Genomic DNA, 6,448 nt, shown 5'->3' on the forward strand with positions numbered 1-6,448 from the left:
AATAAGATACTCCTGCATCCTATGAATAAATCCCAACTTATATCCCCAAATATAGCATGAATAGGACGACTATATTATATCTTCAGTAGTTTAGTTGCCATACTGGAAGTGTCTTCTGAGAGTGAAGACAAATATTATTACAATCTACATATACACATCAAAGACTCCTCAACTTCCTTTATAATTCACCTGGGATACTTCTCCTCCTCGATCCACATTTTATTTTTGGTGTTCTCTGGATATCCTAAGTTGCTACAGTGAAAGATATGAGTTTAAATAAAAAATTATTTTTAAAATAATTTTTGCATAGTTTTTAATAATAAAAATTACAACATGGTCAGATCTCAGATTCTCTTAGGTATGTCCTGAGAATACCTCACTTAATAAATTTGCCTTTTTTCATAATCAAATCAATAGTTGTTGGAAGATCATATTTCAAAATTTCATTATAAGCACACAAAACAAAAATGGATGCACTTTAACTTCTTTAATAATAATAAAGTCATTTTCATATTTTAGATCATGATCTTGAAAATGCCCCTGAATAAGAGCCAGCAGGAAACTTACAGTGCCTGTGATGCATTGAGCAGTGCCTATGAAGCAGTGCTTTGAGAGAGGCCATGATTATGCGCATTGTGGAGCTGAGAAAATCAGAAATGTGTATTGTCATAGACAATTAAGTGGTAGGCCAAGTTTCAGAATATATTTGCTCTGGAGTCCAAGTTCTAAGACACTACACTATGTAAAATTAACTTGAACAATGTACTATTCAAGATTTGAAAGCAGACAAGAAATTTATCAGAGAATTTGCTAGAGGTGTAAAGTTGTTAATGGAAAGATTTTTGATTGGCCAGTTGATGAAAGTGGAGCCCTCGATTATTCCACTACTCTGTGACACAAAGCAATCATGTATATTTTCACCCTTGTCTTTTTCCCCACCTCAACTTTTCTAAAAATAACAGAATCTGCACTAAGAATAAAAAGTAGTGGATGCTGGCCATAAGCATATATCTAAACTCATCAAATTGTATACAATACTTAACACAGTTTTTGCTCATCACCCATACTTCAATAAAGTTGTTTTTGAGAGGGAGAAGCAGGATTATAAAAGTGATTGATATTTTGGAACTAGAGAGACAAATAGGAAATTATTTTTTACATGATTTTAACTTTAATTCATAAGTACATTAATAACAATATAAAGTTTAAAGCAATTTCCCCTATCAATCTTTTAAAATATTTTCAAAATTACATACCTAGTGAAATACCTTTAATTTGGTTTTACAAATGTATATAAATATTCACAATTAAGGAAAAATACTACAGTATAATTTTTCCCTACCTTTAACCTAGGATTTTTTAGAATCTCTTCTAGACACATGTGTTTCCTGAAACATGTGCTTCCTCTGCTGTCCTCCATCCACATGTATTAACCAGCATCTGCCAAGATGAAGCCCAGGCTGAGGCTGACACAACTGGAATCCATACACTGGAAGTTTTAAATAATCCACACTGTAAATCCAGACAGTCTACAAGAAATTACAGCATAATTTTTCAAGGCACTGTGATATAGTTGAAACTATTTGGCTTGTAACCTTATAGATATATTAGAAACTCATTATATTTATGTTATGCAATACATATTACTCCATCTTCCCTAAAGGGAAAGAAATGTCACATCTATTGTCTCAATTGTCCCTCCTGTCCCACTTTCTTCCATGCAAAATTTCTGAGTGGATGTTTATCATTTCAGGAAATGACAAGCTATATTCTTGTCAAATAAAGAGTTCACACCGCCTAAAAAATAAGTGAAATGTACAAAGCAGGAATATTTTGAGACTCAAAAGATTCACATATAAAATACATTAAAGAATCACCTCTCTGATAGGTACTTGAATAGCATCTGCATAGTCTGAGGACCTAGACAGACAAGCAGGGTATACTAGATCTAGCTGTTGTCATCAGAAAAAACAATTAAAAATCCAGCTCCCCCATTTGTGTCCCTTCACAATGGCAATTCTAAGAAATTGATATTATCTTACATCAAAAGTGAAAGGAAGGGCCGGGGAGATGGTTCGGTGGAATAAGCACTTCCCTGGCAAGCGCAAGGGCCTGAGTTCAATCCCCAGTTCCACAAAAAAAAAAAAAAAAAAAAAAGTGAAAGGAAAATCACTACCTGGACTGATCTTTATTGACACTGGGACAGAAAAAAACCAGCCCATGATCCACCATCTATTATGTATGTCATAGCTCCTTTTAATTACCTCAAAATGGCAGGCTAAATGCCAACCAAGCAATTATAGTAAAAGGAAAATTATTGTATTAGGGCTTAACATATTTAGATGTAAGATAGTGTATTAAATAATCCTTTTGTTTCATGTAACATTTATCAAGACATCTGCTCTACTTCAAACCATTAAAGGGCTCTTAATTCTCTCTTTTCCTACCTCAAAACTCTATGCAAATTTTTCTTTTCGTAATGATTCCTGTATTAACCACCATTCCCACAAGACACTCTCTTTGGAAATTCTCTACCATCTCTCTTCCTTGCCCAGTAATTTTTACTAAATTGCTGATCTCTAAATTCCCTGCTCCTGCATTAAGCCCTTATACAAAATTGTAACTTTAATTTCAAAGGCTGCAGTCTTGACTCTAATAGCTCCTTTCTACCCCTGATATATTCCCACAACAATGAAAAGTTTGGTCTAAGACACACAAAAATGAAAGGCATATTCTCTTTCTTTAAAGTGGATAAAGTGTAGTCAATAGTTCAATAGGAGCAACTCATTGATTTCTTGCTGTTCCCTATGCATTTCTGAGTGTGGTCCACATCCACATAGTCCTGAATGTGAGCAGACACTTTACACTCAGCCAAATAGAAGGTTGTCTGTATACACATAATGTCTTGCTTAGTCCTTGGCTCAATATAAAGTTTCTGTACAATAATAGAAAGTCCATTAGGTTCTTTTGAGAATTTTCTGTACTTTTCAAAGACAGCTTAAATGAAATTAAAAATATTGGACTCCACTATTTCTAAAAGCCAGTTTCTTTTTACTTTTTTTATTTCTTAAAGAGTACAAAATGATTAAAATTTAAAAATTACAAGTTGTATAGAATTTCAATTAAATAATATGAATTTCACAGCAGAAATGCACAGTACAGTTATCCAAACTATCCTGCACATTGATAAATACATACATTGATAAATCTGTTTCCCCCACTCCCTCTCCTGTTCTCAACTCAGTAACTCTTTTCTTTTGAATAAGTTCATTCTCTTTTGCCAGTATCTATTATACTCTTCAGATTCCATTTTTCTCTTTCAGCTTCTCACACTAAGGAGACAACACAATATTTGTGCATGCGGGGCTGATTTATTTCACTTAAGAGTATGTTCTCTAGTTGCATCCATATACCAACAAAAGATTTAAACTTATCCTGTTTTATAACGAGTAATACTCCATTATGTAAAAATACCGCATCTTCTTCATCCATTCTTCAGTTGATGGGCATCTGGGCTGTTTCCAGGATTTAGTTATGACAAACTGTGCTGCTATAAACATGGGTGCACATATACCAAGTGGTATGAAGTTTTTAGTTCTTCTGGAAAAGAACTCAGGCAGGGAATAACTGGCTTGAATGGGATCTCCAATTCTAGCTTTTGAAGGAATCTCCACGCTGATTTCCATAGTGGTTGTAGCAGTCTACATTTCCACCAACAGTGCAGAAGTGTTCCTTTTTCTCCAGAGCCTCTCTAGCATTTGTTATTATCTGACTTCTTGATTTAACCTATTTTTTTGGAATGAGAAGGAATCTCAGTGCTGTTTTAATTTACATTTCACACATATGTTTAGTGATGATCAGTGATTTTTTTCATATATTCACTTGCCATTTGAATTTTTTCCTCTGAGAAGTGCATATTCATCTCAGATGCCCATTTTTGGTTTTGAGTCTTGGAATTTGGGGGCCTGATTTTTCAAAATTACTTATATGTTCTGGATAGAAGGCCTTTGTCAGAGGGACAGTTGACTATAATTTTTTCCTAGTTTGGGGGTTTTCTCTTTACTCTGTTGGAGATTTTCTTTGAAGTGCAGAAACTTTTCAAAATATGAGATCCCCATTGTTGATTCTTTGAAGTATTTCCCATGCAATTTGGTTTTTGATCATGAATTATCTACCTACCCCTATGTCTTTAAGATTTCTACCTACATTTTCCTCCAGAAGATTTAATGTATCTATTTTAATATTTAAATCTTTGATCCATTTTCACTGTAGTTTTCTACATGGTGACAAGCATGAGTTTAGTTTTAGCTTTTGGAATGTAGAAAGCCAGTTTTCCAAGCACCATTTACTAAAGAGATTATATTTCTTCCAATGAAAATGTTTGTCCCCTTTATCAAAGATAAGGTGGCTGAATGTGTTCACAGTTGCGTCTGCATTTTCTAATCTGTTGCATTGATCCCCAGGTCTTTCTCTATGACAGTACCATGCTGATTCTATCACAGTAGCTTTGTAGTATAATTTCACATCAGGATTATGATACCTTTTGCCTTTCCTTTGTTTCCCAGAATTGTTTTTGATATTCTGGGTCTCTTCTCAGAAATGAGTTTGAGAAAATTTCTCTAGCTCTGTAAGGTATACTAACAGTATTTTAATCAGGATTGCACTGAATTTGTATAACAATTTTGGGAGTATGGACATTTTCACAATGCTGGTTCTTCCTATCCAGGAGCATGGAGTATTTTTCTATTTTCTCAAATCCTCTTCAATCTCTTTTCCCAGAGTATCATAATTTTCACTGTATAAACCTCTGATGTCCTTTTGAGATTGATTCCTAAGTATTTCAGGGTTTTTTTTTTTTTGATGTTATTGTGAAAGGCAAAGTTTCCCTAATTTCTCTCTCAGTGCATTCCTCGTTTGTGCAGAAAATGCTACTGATTTTTGGGTGTTGACTTTGTATCTTGCTACATTGCTGAATTTGGTGATTAAGGAATCGACTTCTATGCCTCCATTACTCATGCCTGATTTGAAAAATTGAATGCTGACCTGTTCTGTAGCACTCTGGACCCTATGGAGAAGGCTTTTTGAGATGTTAACCTGGACAGGTCTCAGATCCATGGCATTGTCCTGTTGGGTGGTTCTACCTGTATCCTCAAGATCCAGAAGCTTCTGCAGGACTTCTTCAATGGAAAAGAATTGAATAAGATCATCAACCCTGATGAGGCTGTTGCTTATGGTACAGCTGTTTAGGCAGCCATTTAATCTGGAGACAAGTCTGAAAATGTCCAAGATTTGCTGCTGTTGGATGTCACTCCTCTTTCTCTTGGTATTGAAATTGCTGGTGGTGCCATGACAGTCCTCATCAAGCACAATACCACCATTCCTACCAAGCAGACGCAGACCTTCACTACCTACTATGACAACCAGCCTGGCGTGCTCGTTCAGATATGTGAAGGTGAGCACATCATGACCAAGTATAACAACTTGCTTGGCAAGTTTGAACTCACAGGCATAACTCCTCTACCCCGTGGTGTTGCTCAGATTGAAGTAACTTTTGATATTGATGCCAATGGCATCCTCAATGTTTCTGTGGTCAATAAAAGTTCAGGAAAAGAGAAGAAGGTTACCATCACTAATGATAAGGGCCATTTGAGTAAGGAGGACATAGAACATATGGTCTAGGAAGCAGAGAAGTACAAAGCTGAAGATGAGAAGCAAAGGGACAAAGTGTCCTCCAAGAATTCATTGTTTTCCTATGCTTTCTGTATGAAAACAACTGTTTAAGATGAGAAACTTCAGGACAAGATTAATGATGAAGATGAACAGAAGATTCTTGACAAGTGTAATGAAATCATCAACTGCTGGATAAGAATGAGACTGTGGAGAAGGAAAAATTTGAACATCAGCTGAAAGAACTCAAGAAAGTCTGAAATCCTATCATCATCAAGCTGTACCAGAGTGCAGATGGCATGCCTGAAGGAATGCCTGGGGGCTTCCCTGGTGGAGGAGCTCCTCCTTCTGGTGGTGCTTTCTTGGGGCCCAGCATTGAAGAGGTTGATTAATCCAACCCAAAATATAGATAATAGCATTTTCCACAACCAATAAAATTGAAGGACCTAAATTTGTAGCAAAGTCAGTGGCACTTATTAAAGTTGAGCTGCTATAGTAAAGTACTGAGCATTCTTAATACTTGAATAATGGAACATGTGCACAGGGAAATATAGCATTGCACTTCAAGCACTGTAGTATAAGTGGAAATGCAACATCTTCAATAAAAATATTTAAATTGGCAAAAAAAATCTACAAGATTCCTGTTGAAATTTTTAGAGTTCTCTATGTAGAGTGTCATGTCTCCTGCAAATAGTGATAATTTCACTTTCAACCCTTAATCCTTTTATTTCTCTCTGTTGTCTAATTACTCTGGCTAATGTTTCCAGAAATATATATATAT

At 35.4% G+C, this 6,448-nt stretch overlaps 1 pseudogene; it reads left to right on the plus strand.

Moving 5' to 3' along the window:
* Nucleotides 1-333: 333 nt before the first annotated feature.
* On the plus strand, nt 334-5,927 carry LOC101576480 (annotated as a pseudogene).
* The last annotated feature ends 521 nt before the right edge of the window (nt 5,928-6,448 follow it).

This window comes from Octodon degus, unplaced genomic scaffold (assembly GCF_000260255.1).
Source record: "Octodon degus isolate 3935 unplaced genomic scaffold, OctDeg1.0 scaffold00046, whole genome shotgun sequence".
NCBI classification, from domain to species: Eukaryota; Metazoa; Chordata; class Mammalia; order Rodentia; family Octodontidae; genus Octodon; species Octodon degus.